Source organism: Puma concolor, chromosome B3, assembly GCF_028749965.1.
Source record: "Puma concolor isolate L17-30 chromosome B3, mPumCon1.1.hap2, whole genome shotgun sequence".
In the NCBI taxonomy this organism is placed as follows: domain Eukaryota; kingdom Metazoa; phylum Chordata; class Mammalia; order Carnivora; family Felidae; genus Puma; species Puma concolor.
The window spans coordinates 122,374,642-122,394,941 of NC_141672.1; the positions used below are offsets into that span (position 1 = coordinate 122,374,642).

General features: G+C 35.2%; 1 protein-coding gene across 3 annotated transcripts in view; it reads right to left on the bottom strand.

The window, feature by feature from the left end:
- The window catches only part of GABRG3 (gamma-aminobutyric acid type A receptor subunit gamma3), a 721,003-nt gene that overhangs the window by 22,482 nt on the left and 678,221 nt on the right, over window positions 1-20,300 (bottom strand). The window lies entirely within an intron of this gene.

A 20,300-nucleotide genomic window follows, 5' to 3' on the forward strand; every position in this document is an offset into this window, starting at 1 on the left:
AGACAGAAACAGACAACAGTACATAGTAGGGGGCTTCAATACCCCCCTTGCAACAATGAGGAGATAATTCAGATGGAGACTCAATAAGGAATGTTGGATTTCAACTATATCTAAGATGAAATGGACCTAACAGACATATTCAGGACATTCCATCCAGCAGCAGCGATACACATTCTTTTGAAGTGCACGGAGAACATTTTCCAAGACAGATCATATATTAGGTCACAAAGCAAGTCTTAACAAATTTAAAAAGATCAAAATCATACCAACTCTTTTTTTTTTTTTTTACAATAGTATGAAACTACAAATCAGCAATAGGAAAAAAAAAAAAAAAAAACATGGGACAATTTGCAAACATGTGAGAATTAAACACCATGTTTCTGAACAACCAGTGAGTCAAAGAAGAAATCAAACAGAAATAAAAACAATTTTTGAAACAAATAAAAATGAAAACGTAACATACCAAAACCCATAGGACATAGCAAAGCCAGTTCTAAGATGGAATTTTATAGTGACAAATGTCTATGTTAAGAAAAAGGAAAGATCGCAAATAACCAAATTAACTTTTACATCTCAAAGAACTGAGAAAAGAAGATCAAAGAGCCCAGAGTTATCAGGAGGAAGAAAATAACAAAGATAAGTTCATGTAAATGAAATAGAGACCAGAAAGACAATAGAAAATCTGTGAAACTAAGCTATTTGTTTAAAAATAAAGCAAATTGACAAATCTTTAGCTAGACTAAGAAAAGAAAAAGAAAAAAAAAAAAAAAGAGATGCCCCAGATAAATAAAATTAGAAATGAAACACCTGAGATTGTAACTGATACTACATTAATACAAAGCATTAAGAGACTAATGTGAACAATTATATTCCAACAAACTGGATAAGCTAGAAGAAATTGATAAATTTCTAGAAACATACCTTCCAAGATTGAACCATGAAGAAAGAAAAAATCTGAAAAGACCAATAATGAGTAAGGAGAATGGATCAGCAATGAAAAAATCTCTCAACAAAGAAAATTATTGAATGGCTTCCATGGTGAATTTGATCAAACATTTACAAATGAATTAACACTAATCCTTGTGAAACCCTTCCACAAAAATGAAGAGAAAGGAATACTCCTAAACTAATTTTAGAAAACCAGCATTACTATGATTTCAAAGCTGGATAAGGACACTACAAGAAACCTACAGGCTTCTATTCCCAATGTGTATAGATGCAAATATTATCAACAAAATAATAGCACCAAATTCAACACACATTGAAATAATAATATACCATGATCAAGTACGATTCATGCCTGAGATGGAAGGATGTTTCAACACATGCAAATCAATAAATGTGATACACCACATTACTAGAATAAAAGATAAAAATCACAATCATCTGAATAGATGCAGAAAGAGCATTTGACAAAATGCAACATCTTTTCATAATAAAAATTCTCAAAAATTTAGTTATCAAAGGAATGGAGCTCAACATAAAAAAGGCCACACATAACAAGGAAAAGTTAACATTACACCCAATAGTAAAAGGTTGAAAGCTTTCCTCTAAGATTAGAAACAAAACATATGTGTCCACTCCCACCATTTCTATTCAATATAGTGGGAAGTCTTAGCCAGGGCAGTTAGGCAAGAAAAAGAAATAAAAAGCTTCCAAATTGTAAAGAAAGAAGTAATATTGTCTGCTTGCAATGTAATATAATCTTAGGTATAGGAAATCTAAAGAATCCACCAAAAAAAAAAAAAAAAAAACTATCAAAGCTAATAAATTAATTCAGTTAAGTTGCAGCATATAAAATCAACACTCAAGAATGAGTTACATTTATATATACTAACAATAAAATATTCAAAGAAGAAATAAAGAAAACAATCTCAGTTATAATAGCATCAAAGACAATAAAACACTTATAAATAAATTTAAGCCAAGGAGTACACTAAAAACGATGAGATAGTGATGGAAGAAATTGAAGACACAAATATATGTAAATAAATATATTAGGTGTTCATGGATTGGAGCAATTAGTATATCCAAAGCCATCTATAGCTTCAATGCCATTCCTATCAAAATGTCAATGGCATTTTTCACAGAAATAAAGGAAAATCCTAACATTCACAGAGAGCCACAAAAGACCCTCAACAGCCAAATCAATCCTGAGGAAGAACAAAGGTGGAGGAATCACACTTCTTGATTTTAAACTATATTACAAAGCTATAGTAATCAAAACAGTAGAGTACTGGCATAAAAATACATACATAGATAAATGGAACGGAATTGAGAACCCAGAAATAAATGTCTACATATATGGTCAACTAATACTTGACAAAGTCAAAAATATTCAGTAGGAGAAATTATCTTTTCAATAAATGAGAAAACAGGATAATCACATGCAAAATACTAAAATTGATCCCCTATCTTATACCATTCACAAAAGTTAACTCAAAGTGGTTCAAAACTTCATTGCCAGTGTCTTAGAATGTAAAACTCCTAGAAGAAAATATAGTGGAAAAATTCCTTAACATTAGTCTTGGCAAAAATTATTTTGGATATAATACCAAAGCACAAGCAATGAAAGCAAAATTAAACAGATGGACTATATCAAACTAAAAATCTTTTGCAGAGAAAAGAAATAATCAACAAAAGGAAAAGACAACCAATGGAATGGAAGAAAATATTTGCAAACCCTATATATGATAACAGGTTAATATCCAAAATATACAAGGAACCCATGCAATGCAACCGAAAAATTTGATTAAAAATGTGCTGAGAACCAAAATAGATACTTTTCCAAAGAAGGTATACAAATGGCATACAGATACATGAAAAGATGTTCAATATCCCTAATGTCAGGGAAATGCAAATCAAAACCATAATAAGATATCACCCTATACTTTTAGAATAGCTAATATCAAGATGGCAAGAAATAAGTACTGAAGAAGATGTGGAAGATAGAGAACTCTTGTGCACTGTTGGTAGGAATATAGGCTGGTGAAGCCACTTGGAAAATAGTATAGAGGATCCTCAAAAAATTAAAAAGAGAAATGCTATTTAATTTAGCAATCCCACTTCTGGGTATATATTCAAAGGTATCTCAAAGAGATATCTGTAATCCCATGTTCACTACAACATTATTTATGACAGAGAAGGCATGGAAACAACCTAAGTATTTATCTACAGATAATGGATAAAAGAAGAAGTGGTATATATATGCAAAGTTGAATATTTTCCAGTCATGAGAAAGAAGGAAATTCTGCCATTTGCAATGAAACACATGATGGACTTTGAAGGCATTATGCTGGATGAAATAAGTAAGACATCGAAGAAAAATACTTTATGATCTCATTTATAAGTGGAATATAAAAATGTCAAACTCATAGAAACAGAGAGTAGAATTGTGGTTGCCAGCGGCAGGGGTGGGGAGGATGGGAGAAATGGGGGGATGTTGATCAAAAGTTACAAATTTACAGTTATAGGAATAATATATTCTAGGGATCTAATATACAACATAGTGACTATGGTTACCCTACTGTATTGTATACGTGAAAGTTGATAAGAGAGTAAATCTTTAAGGTTCTTATGGCAAAAAAGGAAATTATGTAAGATGACAGAGGTGTTAACTAATCCTATTGTGGTAGTCATTTTGTAATAAATATATATATGTGTGTGTGTATGTATCAAATCAACATGTTGTACGCTTAAAATGTACAGCAATGTTAGCGTGCTGGGTGGCTCAGTCGGTTAAGGGTCTGACTTTGGCTCAGGTCATGATCTCACGGCTCATGAGTTGCAGCCCTGCGTCAGGCTCTGTCCTGACAGTTCAGAGTCTGGAACCTGCTTCAGATTCTGTGTCTTTCTCTCTCTGCCCCTCCCCCCTCAGAAGAAATAAACGTTAAAAAATTAAATGTACAACAATGTTATATGTCAATAATATTTCAATAAAACTGGGAAAACGAGAGAAAAATAATGCAATAGCATTGATTACTAGAAGAAAAATCTTCAATTTTAGTATTCTTCTTCAAACATAGCAAGGCTAGTCTTGGGTCTTTGTGTTTCTGTATAAATTATACAACCAGTTAAAAAACTTCCTCAACAAACACTTTTGGTGTTTTGATTGGAATAAACCAATAAATCAATGTACCTTCACTTGTTTAGTTCAGTGTGGCTACCAGGAAGTAGAGCTCTTACAAAACAAAGTTTTATCACTCATAAAGTGTTACTCATTCCAAATTGAATATCCTGCAATAAGATATTAAATTTCTTCCATAAAGCCTTGGCATGCCTAATGTTTAATTGTTGATATATATTTCTGTTGTTATGAACAATGACATACTTAAATATAAGTTATATTTCTACTTAAATTATATTTTATAACTCTATTTTGCTGGCATTCAGAAATTAAATTTTTCACAAGGATCTTATATCCAACTACCTTTAAAATCTTATTAATTTGAATAATTTCTATGGATTCTGTCTTTTGGGTTTTCTATGTAGAATAATTTAACTTTATGCTTTCAAGTACCTCTACTAATACATTGAATGAACAGAAGGAGCCATCTTGAGCATAGTTTTGTTTTAATTTAGCCTTTCTTTCTCTTTCATTATAACGTAAAAAAAATATTTCCAGTGCAGTTAGCATACAGTGTTATATTATTTCCAGTTGTACAATATAGTGATTCAACAATTCCATATATTATTCAGTGCTCAAAAGATAAGTGTACTCTTAACTTTCTCACTTCTTTCACCCATCCCCTCCCCCATTTCCCCTCTAGTAACCATCAGTTTATTCTCTACAGTTAAGAGTCTGTTTCTTGGTGTGTCTGTGTTATTTTTTTTCTCCTTTGTTCTTTAATTTGTTTCTTAAATTCCACATACACATATGAGTGAAATCATAGGCTATTAGTCTTTCTCTGATGGGATTATTTTGCTTAGCATTATACCTTTAGATGCATCCATGTTGTTGCAAGTGGTAAGATTTAATACTTTTAAAAGTATATATATATATATATATATATATATATATATAGTGTATATATATATATATACCACGTTATATATTATATATCATATATATCACATTATATTATATATTACATTATATATTACATTATATATATTACTATATATTACATTACATTATATTATATATGCCACATATATTATATATTAATATTATATATATTATATATGTGGCATATATACATACAAATACCACATGCCATATATATATATATATATATATATATATACACACCACATGTTCTATATATATTCACCTATCAATGGAAAATTGAGATATTTCATATTTTGACTATTATAAATAATGCAACAAACATAGGAGTGCATATAACCCCTTCAAGTTAGTGTTTTTGTATTTTGGGGGTAAATACCCAGTAGTGTGATTACTGGATTGTGGGGCAGTTCCATTTTTTAAATTTTTTGAAGAACCTCCATACTGTCTTCCACAGTGCCTGCACCAGTTTACATTCCCAGCAATAGTGCAAGCGCATTCCTTTTTCTCCAAGTCTCCCAGCACTTGTTTCTTGAGATTTTACTTTAACCATTTCCACAGGTGTGAGGTGATATATTATTGTGACTTTTATTTGTGTTTCCTTGATGGTGAGTGATGTTGGGCATCTTTTCATGTGTCTGTTGCCCATCTGAGTGTTTTCTTTGGAGAAATATCTGTTTGTATAAAATTCCCGTTTAATTGGATTATTTGTGGGGTTTTTGGTGTTGAGTTTTATGTAAGTTCTTGATATATTTTGGATACTAACCCTTTATCAGATATATAATTTGCAAATATCTTCTCCAATTAAGTAGGTTGTCTTTAGTTTTGTAGGTTGTTTCCTTTGCTATGCAGAAGCTTTTTCTGTTAGTGTAGTGCCAAGTAGTTAATTTTTGCTTTTGTTTCTCTTGCCTCAGGAGACATATCTAGAAAAAAGTTGTTACATCCTATGTCAGAAAAATTACTGTCTAAGCTCTCTTCAAGTTTTATTCTGGTTTCAGGTCTCACATGTAGGTTCTTAATCAATTTTGAGTTTATATTTTGTGTATGGTATAAGAAAGTGGTCCAGTTTCATTGTTTTGCATGTAAGCTGTCCAGTTTTCCCAACAAAATTTGTTGAAGAGACTGTCTTTCTCCCGTTGCATATTATTGTCTTCTTTGTCAAAGATTAAATGACCATTTAATATAGGTTTTTCTCTGGACTTTTGTTCTGTTCCCTTGATCCATGTGTCTATTTTTGTGCCAGTACCATACTGTTTTGATTACTACAGCTTTGTAATATAACTTGAAGAAGTCTGAAATTGTGATGCCTCCAGCTTTGCTTTTTTAATTTTTTTTTTTTTAATTTTCCCACAAGATTGCTTTGGCTATTCAGTGTCCTTTGTGGTTCCATACACATTTCAGTATTCTTTGTTCTAGTTCTATGAAATATCTTGTTGGTATTTTGACAGGGATGGGTTTTCATTAAATCTGTAGAGAGCTTTGGGTAGTGTGGATATTTTAACAATATTTGTTCTTCCAATCCATGAACATGAATGTCTTTCCATTTCTTTCTGTTGCCTTCAATTTCTTCCATCAATGTTTTACAGTTTTTAGAGTACAAGCCTTTATTTCTTTGGTTAAGTATATTCTTATGTATTTTAGTAATTTTGGTGCCGGGAAATGGGATTTTTTTTCTTAATTCCTCTTTCTGGTACTCCATCTTGGTTTATAAAAATGCAGTGGATTTCTGTCATTGCTTTTGTATCCTGTGACCTTAACCAAACTCATTTATGAGTTCTAGTAGATTCTTGGTGGAGTCTTTTATATATAGACTTGGTGGAGGCTTTCTATATATAGAATCATGTCATTTACAAAATAGGGAAAGTTTGACTTCTTTCTTACCAATTTGGATGCTTTTATTCCTTTCTCTTGTCTGATTTCTGTGGCTAGGACTTCCAGTACTATGTTGAATCAAAATAGTGAGAATGACATTCTTGTAGTCTTCCTGACATTAGGGGAAAAGCCCTCAGCTTTTCCCAATTGAGTATGATGTGGCTGTGGGGTTTTCATATAAGGTCTTTATTGGGTTGAGGTTTGTTCCCTCTAAACATACTTTCTTGGTTTTTTTTTTTTTTATCATGAATAAATGTACTTTGTCAAATGCTTTTTCTGCATCTATTGAAGGGATCTTATGGTATTTATCCTTTCTCTTATTGATGTGATGTGTCATGTTGATTGATTTGTGAATATTGAACCTCCCTACCACCCTGCATCCCAGAAATAAATCCCACTTTATTGTGGTGAATTTTTTTAAAATGGATTGGGTTTTCTAATAATTTGTTGAGGATTTTGCCTTTATGTTGTTCATCAGAAATTTTGGCCTGCAGTTCTTTTGTAGTGTCTTTATCTGGTTTTGGCATTAGGTAATACTGGCCTAAGAATTTAAGTTTTCCTTCTTTTTCTGTTTTTTGAAAAAGTTTGAGAAGAATAGGTATTAACTCTTCTTTAAATGTTCGGTCGAATTTGCCTATGAATACATCTGATCCCAGTCTTTTGTTTATTAGGAGTTTTTAAATTACTGATTCAATTTCATTGCTGGTAATTGGTCTGTTCATATTTTCTATTTCTTCCTGGTTCAATATATTTCTAAAAACATATTCATTTTTTCCCTAGGTTGTCCAGCTTGTTGTCATATAATTTTTCATAATATTTTCTGCCGATCATTTGTATTTCTATGGTATCAGTTATTATTTCTCCTCTTTCCTGTGATTTTGTTTCTTTGAGACCTCTCTCTCTTTCTCTCTTTTTTTTTTTTTTTATGAGCCTGGCTAAAGGTTTTTCAATTGTATTGATTTTTTCAAGGAAAATTGTATTGATTTTTTCAAGGAAAAAGTTAATGGTTTCATTGATCTGTTTTATTGTTTTTTTTTTTTTTTTATTTAGTTTCTATTTCATTTATTTCTGCTCTAACCTTTTGGGTTTTTTCTTCTTTTGTAGATCCTTTAGGGGTAAGGTTAGGTTGTTAATTTGAGATTTTTCTTGCTTCTTCATGTAGCCCTATATTGCTATAAAATTTCCTCTTAGAACTGCTTTTGGTGCATTCCAAAGATTTGGGACCATTGTGTTTTCATTTCCATTTCTCTCCAGGTAATTTTAATTTATTTTTTTGAGTTCTTGGTTGACCCATTCATTATTTAGTAACATGTTATTTAACCTCCATGTATTTGTGTTTTTCCAGATTTTTTTTGTGGTTGACTTCTAGTTTCAAAGCATTGTGGTCAGAAAAGATGCAGGGTATAAATTTGATATTTTTGAATTTGTCAAGACTTGTTTTGTAGTTTGATATGTGATGCATTATGGAAAATGTTCCATGAACATTGAAAGGAATGTGCATGTTTTAGGATGGAGTGTTCTGAATAGATCTATTAAATTTATCTGGACCAGGGTGTCATTCAAAGCATTTGTTTCCTTGCTGGTTTTATGTTTGGATGATCTGTCCACTGGTGTAAGTGGAGTTTTAAAGTATCCAACTATTATTGTGTTACTATTGCTTAGTTCCTTTATGTTTGCTATTAAGTGTTTTATGTATTTGGGTTTTTCCATGTTGGGTGCATAAATATTTACAATGGCCATATCTTCTTATTGGGTTGTTCTATTTATTATTATATAGTGTCCTTCTTTGTCTCTCATTACTGGCTTTTTTTTTTTTTTTTTTAGTCTTGCTACCCTGCCTTTTTTGACATCCATTTGCATGACAAATTATTCTCCACTTTCAATCTGCAACTGTCTTTAGGTCTGAAGTGTGTCTCTTGTAGGCAGCATACAGATTGATTTTGATTTTGTTTTAATATGAAATTTATTGTCAACTTGATTTCCATACAACACACAGTGCTCATCCCAAAGGGTGCCCTCCTCAATACTCATCACCCACCCTCCCTTCCCTCCCACCCCCCATCAAACCTCAGTTTGTTCTCAGTTTTTAAGAGTCTCTTATGCTTTGGCTCTCTGCCTTTCTAAACTCTTTTTTTTTTTCTTCTTCCCTTCTCCCATGGGCTTCTGTTAAGTTTCTCAGGATCCACATAAGAGTGAAAACATATGGTATCTGTTTTTCTCTATATGACTTACTTCACTTAGCATAACTCTCTCCAGTTCCATCCACGTTGCTACAAAAAGCCATATTTCTTTCTTTCTCATTGCCATGTAGCATTCCATTGTGTATATAAACCACAATTTCTTTATCCATTCATCAGTTGATGGACATTTAGGCTCTTTCCATAATTTGGCTATTGTTGAAAGTGCTGCTGTAAATATTGGGGTAAAGTGACCCTGCATCAGCACTCCTGTATCCCTTGGGTAAATTCCTAGCAGTGCTATTGCTGGGTCATAAGGTAGATCCATTTTTAGTTTTTTGAGGAACCTCCACACTGTTTTACAGAGTGGCTGCACCAGTTTGCATTCCCACCTACAGTGCAAGAGGGTTCCCATTTCTCCACATCCTCTCCAGCATCTATAGTTTCCTGATTTGTTCATTTTAGCCACTCTGACTGGCGTAAGGTGATATCTGAGTGTGGCTTTGATTTATATTTCCCTAATGAGGAGCGACGTTGAGCATCTTTTCATGTGCCTGTTGGCCATCTGGACGTCTTCTTTAGACAAGTGTCTATTCATGTTTTCTGTCCATTTCTTCACTGGGTTATTTGTTTTTCTGGTGTGGAGTTTGGTGAGCTCTTTATAGATTTTGGATACTAGCCCTTTGTCCGATATATCATTTGCAAATATCTTTTCCCATCCGTTGGTTGCCTTTTAGTTTTGTTGATTATTTCCTTTGCTGTGCAGAAGCTTTTTATCTTCATGAGGTCCCAATAGTTCATTTTTGCTTTTAATTCCCTTGCCTTTGGAGCTGTGTCATGTAAGAAATTGCTGTGGGTGAGGTCAGAGAGGTTTTTTCCTGCTTTCTCCTCTAGGGTTTTGATGGTTTCCTGTCTCACATTCAGGTCCTTTATCCATTTTGAGTGTGTTTTTGTGAATGGTTTAAGAAAGTTGTTTAGTTTCATCCTTCTACATGTTGCTGTACAGTTCTCCCAGCACCATTTGTTAAAGATGGTCTTTTTCCATTGGATATTATTTCCTGCTTTGTCAAAGATTAGTTGGCCATACTTTTGTGGGTCTAGTTCTGGGGTTTCTATTCTATTCCATTGGTTTATTTGTCTTTTTTTTTTTTTTTTTTTGTGCCAATACCATACTGTCTTGATGATTACAGCCTTGTAATAGAGGCTAAAGTCTGGGATTGTGATGCCTCCTGCTTTGATCTTCTTCTTCAAAATTTCTTTGGCTATTCGGGGCCTCTTGTGGTTCCATAGAAATTTTAGGATTGCTTGTTCTAGCTTCGAGAAGAATGCTGGTGTAATTCTGATTGGGATTGCATTGAATATGTAGATAGCTTTGGGTAGTAATGATATTTTAACAATATTTATTCTTCCAATCCATGAGCACAGAATGTTTTTCCATTTGTTTACATCTTCTTCAATTTCCTTCATAAACTTTCTATACTTTTCAGCATATAGATCTTTCACATATTTGGTTAGATTTATTCCTAGGTATTTTATGCTTCTTGGTGCAATTGTGAATGGGATCAGTTTCTTTATTTGTCTTTCTGTTGCTTCATTATTAGTGTATAAGAATGCAACTGATTTCTGTACTTTGACTTTGTATCCTGTGACTTTGCTGAATTCATGTATCAGTTCTAGCAGACTTTTGGTGGAGTCTATGGGATTTTCCATGTATAGTATCATGTCATCTGCAAAAAGTGAAAGCTTAACTTCATCTTTGGCAATTTTGATGCCTTTGATTTACTTTTGTTGTCTAATTGCTGATGCTAGAACTTCCAACACTATGTTAAACAACAGCGGTGAGAGTGGACATCCCTGTCGTGTTCCTAATCTCAGGGGGAAAGCTCTCACTTTTTCCCCATTGAGGATGATATTAGATGTGGGCTTTTCATAATGGCTTTTATGATGTTTAAGTATGTTCCTTCTATCCTGGCTTTCTCAAGGGTTTTTATTAAGAAAGGATGCTGAATTTTGTAAAATGCTTTTTCTGCATCAATTGACAGGATCGTATGGTTCTTATCTTTACTTCTATTAATGTGATGCATCACATCGATTGATTTGTGAATGTTGAACCAGCCCTGCAGTCCAGGAATGAGTCCCACTTGATCATGGTGAATAATTCTTTTCATATGCTGTTGAATTCAATTTGCTAGTATCATAGTGAGAATTTTTGCATCCATATTCATCAGGGATATTGGCCTGTAGTTCTCTTTTTTACTGGGTCTCTGTCTGGTTTAGGAATCAAAGTAATGCTGGCTTCACAGAATGAGTCTGGAAGTTTTCCTTCCCTTTCTATTTTTTGTAATAGCTTGAGAAGGATAAGTATTATGTCTGCTTTAAATGTCTGGTAGAACTCCCCTGGGAAGCCATCTGGTCCTGGACTCTTATTTGTTGGGAGATTTTTGATAACCGATTCCATTTCTTCGCTGGTTATGGGTCTGTTCAAGCTTTCTATTTCCTCCTGATTGAGTTTTGGAAGTGTGTGAGTGCTTAGGAATTTGTCCATTTCCTCCAGTTGTCCAGTTTGTTGGCATATAGCTTTTCATAGTATTCCCTGATTTCTTGCATTTCTGAGGGACTGGTTGTAATAATTCCATTTTCATTCATGATTTTATCTATTTGGGTCCTCTCCCTTTTCTTTTTGGGAAGTCTGGCTAGAGGTTTATGAATTTTGTTTATTTTTTCATAAAAACAACTCTTGGTTTCATTGATGTGCTCTACAGATTTTTTAGATTCTATATTGTTTATTTCTGCTCTGATCTTTATTATTTCTCTTCTTCTGCTGGCTTTGGGGTGTCTTTGATGTTCTGCTTCTATTTCCTTTAGGTGTGCTGTTACATTTTGTATTTGGGATTTTTCTTGTTTGTTGAGATAGGTCTGGATTGCAATGTCTTTTCCTCTCAGGACTGCCTTCGCTGCATCCCAAAGCATTTGGATTGTTGTATTTTCATTTTCATTTATTTCCATATATTTCTTAATTTCTTCTCTAATTGCCTGGTTGAGCCATTCATTCTTTGGTAGGGTGTTCTTTAACCTCCATGCTTTTGGAGGTTTTCCAAACTTTTGGTTGGAATTCAAGCTTCATAGCATTGTGTTCTGAAACTGTGCATGATATGATCTCAATTCCCTTATACTTATGAAGGGCTGTTTTGAGACCCAGTCAGCATGTGATCTATCTTGGAGAATGTTCCATGTGCACTCAAGAAGAAAGTATATTCTGTTCCTTTGGGATGCAGAGTTCTAAATATATCTCTCAAGTCCATCTGATCCAATATATCATTCAGGGCCTTTGTTTCTTTATTGATCCTGTGTCTAGATGATCTATCATTGCTTAAGTAGAGTATTAAAGTCCCCTGCAATTACCACATTCTTATCAATAAGGTTGCTTATGTTTGTGAGTAATTGTTTTATATATTTGGGGGCTCTCGTATTTTGCACATAGACATTTATAATTGTTAGCTCTTCCTGATGGATAGACCCTGTAATTATGATATAATGCTCTTCTTCATCTCTTGTTACAGCTTTTAATTTACAGTCTAGTTTTTCTGATATAAGTATGGCTACTCCAGCTTTCTTTGGACTTCCAGTAGGATGATAGATACTTCTCCATCCCCTCACTTTCAATCTGAAGGTGTCCTCAGGTCTAAAATGAGTCTCTTGTACACAGCAAATAGATGGGTCTTGTTTTTTTATCCATTCTGATACCCGATGTCTTTTGGTTGGCGCATTTAGTCCATTTACATTCAGTGTTATAGAAAGATATGGGTTTAGAGTCATTGTGATGTCTCTAGGCTTCATGCTTGTAGCGATGTCTCTGGTACTTTGTCTCACAGGATCCCCATTAGGATCTCTTGTAGGGCTGGTTTCATGGTGATGAATTCCTTCAGTTTTTGTTTGTTTGGGAAGACCTTTATCTCTCCTTCTATTCTAAATGACAGATTTGCTGGATAAAGGATTCTCGGGTGCATATTTTTTCTGTTTAGCACACTGAAGATCTCGTGCCATTCCTTTCTTGCCTGCCAAGTTTAAGTAGAAAGATCTGTAACTAGTCTTATTGGTCTCACTTTATATGTTAGATCATGTTTATCCCTAGCTGCTTTTACAATTTTCTCTTTATCCTTGTATTTTGCCAGTTTCTCTATGATATGCCGTGCAGAAGATTGATTCAAGTTATGTCTGAAGGGAGTTCTCTGTGCCTCTTGGATTTCAGTGCCTTCTTCCTTCCCCAGATCAGAGAAGTTCTCAGCTATGATTTCTTCAAGTACACCTTCAGCATCTGTCTCTCTCTCTTCCTCCCCTGGAATCCCTATTATACATATATTATTGTGTTTCATCACATCATTTAGTTCTCTAATTCTCCCCTCATACTTCTGGATTTTTTTTGTCTTTTTCTCAGCTTCCTTTTTTCTATAATTTTATCTTCTAATTCACCTATTCTCTCATCTGCCTCTTCAATCTGAGCTGTGGTCATCTCCATTTTATTTTGTGTCTCATTTATAGCATATTTTAGCTCCTCCTGACTGTTTCTGAGCCCCTTGATCTCTGTAGCAATAGATTCTCTGCTGTCCTGTATACTTTTTTCAAGCCCAGTCATTAATTTTATGACTATTATTCTAAACTCTTGTTCCGTTATATTGCTTAAATCATTTTTGATCAGTTTGTTAGCTGTCGCTACTTCCTGGTGTTCCTTTTGAGAATTATTCTGTTTTGTCATTTTGTATAGTCCCTGGAGTGGCGTGGAACTGCATTGCTCTTCCCCTGTGCTGTCTGGAGTTACTTGTGCTGGTGGGTGGGACCGCAGTCACACCTGATGTCTGCCCCCAGCCCACTGATGCGGCCACAGTCAGACTGGTGTGTACCTTATCTTCCCCTCTCCCAGGGGCAGGACTCACTGTGGAGTGGTGTGGCCCCTATCTGGGCTACTTGCACAGTGCCAGGCTTGTAGTGCTGCTTCTTCTGGATCTGGCGTAGTAGCCAGGGTGGATCCGCAAGGTGCACAGGGGCAGGAGGGGCAGGCTCAGCTCTCTTTGCCTTCAGTGGTCTGCTGCAGGAGGGCCCCTGTGACACCAGGAAGGTGGCAGACCTGTCCTCTTCTGTGTGACTCTTGTCTACGCTTGGCTCCAGAGAGTCCATTCTTCTAGGCTTCTGGCGATTTTCTGGGTTATTTAGGCAGATGTGGGTGGAATCTAAGTGATCAGCAGGATGTGGTGAGCCCAGCGTCTTCATACACTGCCATCTTCCCTGAGATCCAAGCTGGAATTCTGATTTTGATTTTTTAAAATCTATTTTGTCACCCTATTTCTTTTTTTTTTAATTTTTAATAAATTTATTTATTTATTTATTTATTTATTTATTTATTTATTGAGACAGAATGCAAGTGGGTTAGGGGAAGAGAGAGAGGGAGACACAGAATCCAAAGTCGGTTCCAGGCTCTGAGCTGTCAGCACCGAGCCTAATGCAGATCTTGAACTCATGAGCTGTGAGATCATGAACTGAGCCAAAGTTGGACACTCAACCCACTGAGCCACCCATGCGCCCCTGTCACTCTATTTCTTTTGATGGGAGCATTGGAGCATTTGCATTCAAATTAATTTTATATGTGTGAATTTATTTCCTTTTGTTAAGTGTTTTGTAGTTGATTTTGTAGTTTTTTTCTGGTCCTTTCTTCTCTTGCTCTTTTTCACCTTTTGCTGGCTTTCTTTAGTGATATATTTGGATTCCTTTCTCTTTATTTATTCCATATTTAGTACTGGTTTTTGATTTGTGGTTACCATTAGGTTTGCATATGCCATAGTCTGCATATAGCAGTCTATATTAAGTTTGTGGTCACTTAAATTTGAACACATTCTTCACTCCTCTTCCTCACATTTTAGTTATATGGTATCATATTTATCATAGTTTTATCTTGTAAATTCCTGGACTGATTTTTACAGATATACTTACTTTTACTGCTTTGGTGTTTTCTTACTTTATGAAGACTTACTATATGGGTCTTTCCACTCAAAGAGTTCCCTTTAACATTTCTTGTAAGGATGGTTTAGTGGTAATGAACTCCTTTAGCTTTTGTTTGTCTGAGAAAATATTTCTCCTATTCTAAATGATAGCCTTCCTGGATAGAGTATTTTTGACTACAGAGTTTTCCCATTCAGCATTTTGAATATATCATGCCATTCTCTTCTGGCCTGCAAAGATTCTGTTGAAAAATCTGCCGATAGGCTTATGGGGTCTCTCTTGTATGTAACTGTATTTTTTTTTTCTTGCTGCTTTAAAAATTCTGTCTTATTACTACTTTCTTCCATTTTGATTACTATGTATCTTAGTGTGGATCTCCTTTGGTTGATTTTGTTAAGGGATTTCTGCCACCTGGATAGGAGGAATATCTGTTTCCTTCTGCAGATCAGGAAAGTTTTCAGCTATTATTACTTCAAATAAATTTTCTGCTCTCTTTTCTCTATCTTCTTCTGGGATCCCTATAATGAAAATATTATTGCACTTGATGGAGTCACTGAGTTCCTTAAATCTATCTCATTTACCTGCTCAGCTTCTTCCTTTCCATTACTCTGTCTTCCAGGTTGATAATTTGTTCCTCTGCTTCCTCTAGCCTGCTATCTATTCCATCTACTGGACTTTTTATTTTATTTATTGTTGTCTTCATCTCTGATTGGTTCTTTTTTATCTTTTTGTTACGATGTTCTCTACTCTTTTCTCCTCCATTCTTTTCTCAAGTCCAGTGGATATCTTTGTGATCGTTACTTTAAATTTTCTATCCAGAATATTACTTCTCTCCATATTATGTCTCTTGCTACAATTTTGTCTTTTTCTTTGGGGGCACAGTCTTCTGTCTCCTCATTTTGTCTACCTCTGTGTCTGTTTCTTTGTGTTAGGAGAGTCAGCTACATTTTCTGCTCTTGAAAGTAATGGTCTTATGATGAAGAGGTCCTGTAGTGCCCTGCAGTTCAGTGTTCCCTGTTCACCAGAACCTAGTGCTTTAGGGGGTGTCTTCTATGTGTGTTCTGTGTGCCCTGCTATTGTGTCCTGGACACTTTTTCCTTCAGTAAAGTATCTGCAGAGGCTCTCTTTGCATGTTGTAGGCAGTGTTTTGTCCCAAGCCTGGATGCAGCATGTAGTTTTAAGTGTGAGCACTGGTCTGCTTAGGCAATGAGGCCTCCTTCTTCTACTGCTTCCAGGACAGGACCAACCTGGGAAGCCACAAAATGCACATGGGCTGGGTGTGCAATTTTAACGATGTGCTTTTGGGCATCTGTCAGCACCACTGGGACTGAGACCCTGCAAAATGTGCATTGGGGAAGAGGTGTTGGCAAGGTTTGTGCTAATCTTCTAGGAGAGGGGACTTGAGGTGACAGGACAAGGGCAAAAGTGACTGCTGAGGGCAGATATGCTAAAACACTGGGGTGGTGTGGGGCAAATCTTGGTATAAACAAGTTAGGTAGTGAATATTGGTGCCCTGCTCTTTTCCTTGGGTGGCTATGTGTTTATGCTGTGGGGTCAGGGAGACAGATGGTACCTTCCAGCTCCTTTTTCTCCCTAGAGAAGTCCCTTAGTGAACCCTGTCCCTCGGGGTCATTCTTTGAGATTAGTAAATAACTCTTCCTCTTATATGTCTCAGGTGTTTTTTTCAAATTGTTGCTTCTACACTGTATCTCCACAAGTTGTTTGTCATGCTGTTACTTTAAGGGTAGAGACTCAGCTTCCTGTCAATACCCCCACCTCTGCTTGTCCAGAACTAAACATGCTGATTTTTAAAATTCCAGTTTTAATTCCCACTAGTTGTAAGACCTCATGAAATTCAGCCCCTCTTGCTTCCAAAGCCAAATGTTATGGAATTCATCTTCTCTATGGCGGATCCTGGTGTGATAGTATGTTTCTTTTCCCTCTCCATGCCTGAGGCTCCCTCTTCCCCATGGACAGCCATGGTTCATTAAACTCTTCACATTGTTTCCACCCTTCCTATCCTCTTTGACATGGGCTCTTCTCTACCTTTAGCTGTGGAGTTTGTTCTGCCAGTCTTTAGGTCATTTTCTGGGTTATTTATGTTTATGTGAATGTTATCTAATTGTATCACTGGGATTAGGTGAGTTTAGGGTCCTCTTACTCTACCATCTTCCCAGCCTCTCCTCTGCTTCTTTATAACTTTATTAATATATCTCATGTCTTGTTTTCCTGGGACCTAGTCTTCAGATTTATGTATTCCTTGATGTCAGGATTTTTCTCTAATAATATTTTTAAATATTTTACTTTATTTGCTTTGTTCTTTTCCATTTCTCAGGAACATTAATTATGTGTTTGTGAACACTGTTTGATTTACATACTTATTATGTTATTCTTACTAACTATTCCCTCTTGGGTGTACACCTCAGTATTTCTAAACCTGTTGTTCATGTTCCTGAAAGTGTTTTTTGGCAGATTGGCTTTTATTATTTCTACTTTTAATGTGGCTTTCACCTTTTATCATCTTATTTCTTCTTCTGTTTTATTCCCCCCACCTCTCCCACACTTTATATTTCCTCTCTGGTTTTATTATATTTTTCTATCTTTCTTTTATTTCCTTTTGGCTATTTCAATTTTGAGTTCAACACCCTTCACCCCCCAATTACTCTAAGATCTTAGAGAAATATTTAGTATTTGTTTATTTGATTAGCGTTTATTCGGATTCTTAAGATAGCTATGCATCACTTGAATTTGTACTTTTTTATGTTTTGTTTTGTTCTCTGGTATCTTTGCACAGGTTTTATTTATACGTCTAACCTGATGTTGATTGGAGATACTTTTTTGAGGTTCAGCCCTACTAGAAGAACAATGCCAGCTGAGGTCAACTTAGCCTAAGTGATTGTCTAAAGATACTTCTAAAGTTCTCAACTTCCTACTTTCCTCCTCAGCTTTGTCTTTGAGCAGTATCTTATCAATCTTGTTTGTGAGTGTCTCTTCCTCTCTGCAACCTCCTTTTATGAGCATGTCAATGGCTCAGCCCTGAGATATTCCTTCTATGTTTTTTTTTTTTATAGGATATCATCTAATTTAAGAAGTTTAAATAGTACAAATATACCACACAATATTGGCCATTTTCTGGAAGTAGAGTCACATATATTCTAACATCATCTCAATATGTCCACACAAATGTCTAAAAGGCATTTCAAACTCAATGTTCCCATGACTCCTGCTTCTCTTGTTTCCTACTCTGGACTAAGCAGTTCTACCTGCAGTATAACCATCTCAGCAAGTATGAACTCTGCCCTTCTAGTTGATCAGACCTGAAACTGCACAGCCATTTTTGATTCATCTCTTCCTATCACACTATATGGTCAGCCCATTAAAACACACACACACACACACACACACACACACACACACACACACACAAATACATTCAGATTCCAACCACATTATTACCATCTCCTATGTATAGTCATGTCTACCTGATTATTATAATAGTTGCCCAACTTGCCTATCTGTAGACTGTTCTCTATTCAGCAGCCAATATAATTCTTTTAAAATAGAGGGAAGATCAAGCCTTGGCCAAGCTCATCCAGCAACTTCCTGTTTCATTCAGATAACCCCCCAAGGTCTTAAGTTGGACTACAAAGTCCTCCATGTTTGAGCTTCCTCTCCATCACTGACCCCAATTACTGCTACACTGGCTCTCATGCTATCCCTCAAATGTCCAAAATTTTCCTCCTCTGGTCTTGCATTTCAAATTCCCAAACCACTCACCCAACAGATCTTTGCATTTCTCATCTCCTCACTGCCTTCAGGTTTCCCCAAATAAGGTCCCATTAGAATCTTGAATACCCTATATAAAATAAGAATGTTTTGCCACAAACAGTGGAAATTCATTTTCTCCTCCTTGTTTTATTTCTTTCTATAGGATTTATCACCATCAAATATAAAATATCTGTATGTTTATTTGTTTACCCTCTAATCTCCCTGCTCCCTAGAATGCATGTTCCATGAGGGCACGTTGTCCATTTTTTCACTTTCTTAATTCCTGTAGACCCTTCATGAATGTTTGCTGAATAGTCAATTAATCTTTTCAGCATTGTGCTTCCACTGATTTTGCATTGAAAAAGATATCAATGGGGAATCTTAAAGGGTCTTTGCAAGACATAGGGCTAGGTATAGTGATTTAGTGTTTCCTTTTCCATGTTTAGTAGTGGTATGATCAATCTCTCTCTCTCTCCCTCTCTCTTTGTCTCTTTATCTCTTTCTCTTTACTGATATATCAAGTATCCATGGAACAGGGCCTGTCTCTATGATATCTTCTTCTGTGTCACTTCCTCTCATTCACAGGTTAGGAAACATACATATATTTCCTTGCTCTAACTGTGTAGAGGGTTTAGGAGTGATGATACTTCCCTGTCCAGCAATTGGCTAACCCAGGACCTATTTCTTGATTTATAATACTATTCTCCAATAAAAAAAATCAAGATTACTTGGAGAAATTTCTGATTTTTTAGTGAGGGCATAAAATAAACAAGGTGAGCTTGGAGCATCTGTAGTGCTCAAAGTAAAGATGTGATGAAGAAAACTAAATGATAGGGGGTATGTCAAAGGGCTTTTTAATGCTGGGGGCTGGAACAATTTGAGAAGAAAAATAAATAGAACTGTATTTGATTATAACCCAATGTAAAAAAAAAATATCCGTGGGTCCATACCTATATAAATAAATGAACAAGTAAATAAGTGCTGAAGAAGGGGCAAATCTGCCATGAAAATTATTAAAATCATTTTTGTACATACTGTAACTTCAAGGAAGTAAAGCATAACTTCCTGCCTGATAAGTAGGTGCTGTGCTTAATAACTTGTTTTTTAAAGGTCTATAAAAAAGTGTGAACTGGAAGTAACTACAGTGAGGATATCTGGCACATTCTATCTTATCACCAGTGATCAGTAATGTTCATAGCACTTATCTTAATGTGATGTGTTAAGAATGGTATCTTCTCTCTATGGTCTTTCTTCCCAAACACTTAAGTCTAATATAATCGTGAAAAAAAAAAAAAAAACAATAAAAAACAAAAAACAAAAAACACCTGAGAAAGCTAAATTGAGAGACATTTTACAAAATGCCTGACTAGTACTCTCAAAACTGTCAGGTTTACTAAAAACAAAGAATGTCTGGGAAAATTTCACAGCCCAGAAAGGCTAAGGAGATGTGATGATTAAATTTAACAAAGTATCCTGGATGAGAT